Raw genomic sequence first — 4771 nt, 5'->3', positions numbered from 1 at the left:
GTGTGTGTGTGTGAGTGAGAAAGAGTGAGAGAGAGAGAGGGAACAAGAGAGAGCGAGAGAGAGAGAGAGTGAAAGAGAGAAAGAGAGAAGGAAAGAGAGAGAAAGCAAGAGAGAGAGGATAATTAGATAGATAGATAGATAGATAGATAGCTAGATAGATAGATAGAAAGAGAGAGAGAACGACTGTCAAGTCTATGGACCGGCATAACCCCACGTCCAAAAATGCTAGACCCAGTACAAAAACCAAGGACTCCGCCTCGCCCTGGGGGCTTTCCGCACTTCTCCGATGGAGAGCCTCCAGGCCGAGGCAAACATACCATCACTCACACTCAGACGTACACAACTTTCACTACAATACACAATTAAACAGACCTCAACATCAGAGAACCCAGCACACAACTGCATTTTCAGAACAAACCCAGGCATCATAAACAAATTAAAAGAAAAACAATGACGAAAAACTCATCAAACCTAAAAGATATACACTTTTCCAAATAAGACATCCAACAATTTCTTTTCCCCGTCCTCCCTCCGTGGTACCTCACCAAGGCAAAAGTAGACTTACAGCTGACCACACACAACAAAGCAAGCACAAACACCAAACATTCAAAACACAATGCAAAACACTTATTGAAAACCCCTTGTGCGGAGCTAATCTTCACAGATGGCTCTAAATCGCACTCAGCATAATTTGAGCATAATGTTGTGGTTTGCTGATTATTAGTTTCCCCAATGTGACTCCCACAGGCTGGAGGTGTTGATTTTTACTTTATTTGGTCAGTCTGTGGGAGAGTGTTCGTCATTGACCCCTGAAGGAGGGACAAGGATTCCTTTGCCAGGAGATCCACCTGCTCGTTTCCTCGGATGCCCACATGGCTAGGTAGCCATGAGAACACAATACTTTTCCCAGTTTCAGTCAAAGCGTGTATTTTTGTTGTAACTTGTGGGCGCCGCCCCCCTGTCTTCAAACAGCACCTACCAGAGGAGAGTCCATCCCGAAGCTTCCATTTTCTCTGTGGAAGCTACTGCCAATGACATAGCATTGGACTCCATAGAAAATTCCCCTAACACGGCATCTTTCCTCATCCCATCTTACTATCTCTCTATCCTGCATCACCTCAATTACAACCTTCCCACTTGGGAATCGAACTCACATCTTTTGCGTGCGACGGCGAACGCCCAATCGTGACCGTTATAATGACCGTTAGTGGGTTTTTATAGCATTTACTTCATTTTTTGTGCACGCATTGCCAGGTTCTCTGCGTGACTTATTTTTTCATCGAGATTTTATAAAATACATTTGTTACATACTGTTTTACATACGCAGATGTCCATTAATTTTTAATATGTTAAAATGTAATGCGCATTGAACTTTAAAAAATGAAAATTTGCAGGATAAATGCTATTTATTATAATAATAATAATAAATAGCATTTATACTGCGCATTTCCATTTCCTAAAAGATGCTCAATGCGCATTACAATGAAAAAGACATCACATCTTAAAAATTAATCGACACAAATGTGTACGTAAAACAGAGTATTATACATATAATACAAATGCATACGTGAAAAACAGTCTCGCAGTGAGGTTGAAAATGTGTTCACTAAAAATATACAATGCAATATAAATTCACGAACAGTCAAAATACAGTTGAAACGTGAGTAACTAGAAACATTCATTAAAACACCAATTCCATACAGACAGAAAAACATTTCCGTTCTATCTCTCTCTCTCTCTCTCTCTCTCTCTCTCTCGCTCTCTCTTTCTCTCTCTCTCTCTCTCTGTCTCTCTCTCTCTCTCCCTCTCTCTCTCCCTCTCCCTCTATCTCTCTCTCTCTCTTTCTCTCTCCCTCTCTCGCTATCTCTCTCTTTTCTCTCTCTTTTCTCTGTCTATCTCTCTCTTTTTCTCTCTCTCATTCTCACTCGTTATTTCTTCAGTCTCACAGTCTGGCATACACATGCATATATATCACAGTACATCATTATGACAGGTATGCTTTTGTGAATAAAAAATGCTTCAGCTGATTTTTGAAAATGGAAATTGTTGGGGCAGATCTTATTTTATATGGGATTTCGTTTCATACCTGGGGACCAAAGAACAAAAAGGAACGCTCGCCGTATGTTTTGTAGTTTTGTTTTGTAGTTTTAAGAATTAGATTGTCAGAGGCTGATCTAAGGGCTCTAGGTGGATTATATAATTCCAGGAATGTTTAAGATAAAAAGGTACACTATCATTTATACATTTAAAACAGAGAACGGCAGTTTTGTATTTAATCCTTTCTTTTATTGGCAGCCAGTGTAGTTCTTTCAGAATTGGTGTTACGTGGGCTGATTTCTTTTGTTTCATTATCAATTTTGCTGCTTGATTTTGGAGTACTTGTAACTTTGATAGTTTTTCGGATGTCAAACCGGACAAAATAACATTACAGTAATCTAACTTTGATAAATTGAGTGTTGTTACAAGTGTCTTGGCTGCTGCTTTAGTTAAATAATTTCTTACACTGCCAATTTTCTTAAGCTGAAAGTAAATACTTTTGCTGAGCTGGCTTATTTGGGAGGACATAGACATATCATAATCCAACTGAACCCCTAGATTTTTAAGACTTCTTTTTGAACGAATGGTATGGTTATTAATATCAATTTGTAGCTCTGGGATATTTTTAATGGCTTTTGTATTTCCACTCAACATTATTTCCGTCTTGTCATCATTTAGTTTCAATTTATTGCTGGTCATCCATATTTTTAAATCTCTAGTACATTGTTCAGTAGAGTCGACTAAAAGTGGTATTTGATCGAAATCAATAGACTTATAAATTTGAGTGTCATCAGCATAAAGATGGTAATTCATGCCATATTGTCTTAAAATATCAGCAATAGGTTGTGTATACATTGTAAACAAGACAGGTCCAAGAACAGACCCCTGAGGAACACCACATCTAAGCAAAACATTATTAGAACACGTGTTTCCAACCACAACTGCTTGTGTTCGATCCTTAAAATATGACTCAAACCATCGCAGGACAGTACCCTTTATGCCAAAAGTAGTATTTAATCTCTCGAGTAAAATATCATGATCAATGGTATCGAATGCAGCCGAAAGGTCCAAAAGAGTAAGAAGACATACCTTTTTTTCATCAATATATTTTAAAATATAAGTACAGACCCTAAGTAACGCTGTCTCGGTACTATGGTGTGCCTTATATGCTGACTGATAGACTTCGCTAAGATTATTTGCTTTAATATGATGAAACAGTCTATTAGATACAACTTTTTCCAGAATTTTGGAAAGGAAAGAAAGATTTGAAACTGGTTAAAAATTTTTAAAGTCCTTTTCATCGAGTCCAGATTTTTTCAAAAGGGGTCTAATATGTGCTGTCTTAAAGCAATTTGGTACTGTGCCTGTGAGGAGAGAATCATTTACAATTTGGGTGATATGTGGAAGAAGTTCATGCAAACATTTTTTTAAAAGGCTGGTGGGCATGGGGTCTAAGGCGCAACTTTTTGATGGACTATCTAATATGATCTTTTTGATTTCTTCTTCCGTTGCTGGAGTAAAATAATCGATGACTAGCCCTTTAAACTGATGGTAATTTGGGGCAAATATTATTATTATTATTATTATTATTATTATTATTATTATTATTATTATTATTATTATTATTATTATTATTATTATTATTATTATTATTATTATTATCATTCTTCTTCTTCTTCTTCTTCTTCTTCTTCTTCTTCTTCTTCTTCTTCTTCTTCTTCTTCTTCTTCTTCTTCTTCTTCTTCTTCTTCTTCTTCTTCTTCTTCTTCTTCTTCTTCTTCTTCTTCTTCTTCTCATTATTATGGTACCACAGATGCCGGTCCTGCCTCTTTAATGACTCGATCTCGGTCTTGCGTAAAACTGGATTGAATTAAGCCTTTTTTTGTTGTTGCAACGGCTGTTTGTGTTACGGAAATGAACTCGACTGGTCCTTAACCCCCTCACTGCCGGGCTTGAAACTGTCTCAGGCTCTCTGGGTGGACTATGAATACAAGCGAAATTCCCGGGTTACGTAAATCTCTAGGTTTATTACCGCATTTCTTTTTATCTATTTATAAGTAGTCGTTATTTCATTTAGAAATTGCACTTGCACACCTTTATAAAGCGACCGCCTGTGTAAAACGACCAGCCTTCAAGGAAAGAAAGGCGAAATTAAGTCGATGCACACATTTTAAAAAATACCTCTATTTCTCGATTTTGCAGTCTTGTTGCTGAGATGGCCGGTCGAAATGCATCAACTGACAACGAGATTTGCTTTGAAGTAATCTGGGTCTTCCTTTAGAAAATGATATTAAAGCTCAGGAGAATAACATATCGATTTTTTTTTCAAGATAGAGTTAAATGTCGTTGCCATCTGGTAGCATGAAAAAAAAGGTAATCGACTGGGTTGTCCAGTTTTGATGTCACAACTCGTAGATTTGGCTGGTTATTTTTTTCTCTTCGGGTATTTCTGTGTCTCGTGTGACGGTGCAAGGCTTCTTTCCTCAGGGATTGGACAAAGGCTACCCATTTCCGGACTGGGATGAGGGGATTTCACTGTCGCACTGGCTTGTGTTCACCAACACCGAGCCTCCCCCACCCAACTCATCATCACTAACTCTTTTAGTCCTCCCCCCCATCCCCCTGTCTCTCCGCCCTTCTCTCTCTCCGTCACTCTCTCTCTCTTTCTCTCTCTTTCTCTCTCTTTCTCTCTCTTTCTCTCTCTTTCTTTTTTCTCTCTCTCTCTCTCTCTCTC

Source organism: Aplysia californica, unplaced genomic scaffold (assembly GCF_000002075.1).
Source record: "Aplysia californica isolate F4 #8 unplaced genomic scaffold, AplCal3.0 scaffold00094, whole genome shotgun sequence".
NCBI lineage: Eukaryota > Metazoa > Mollusca > Gastropoda > Aplysiida > Aplysiidae > Aplysia > Aplysia californica.
Note: the sequence above shows the minus strand (reverse complement) of the source record.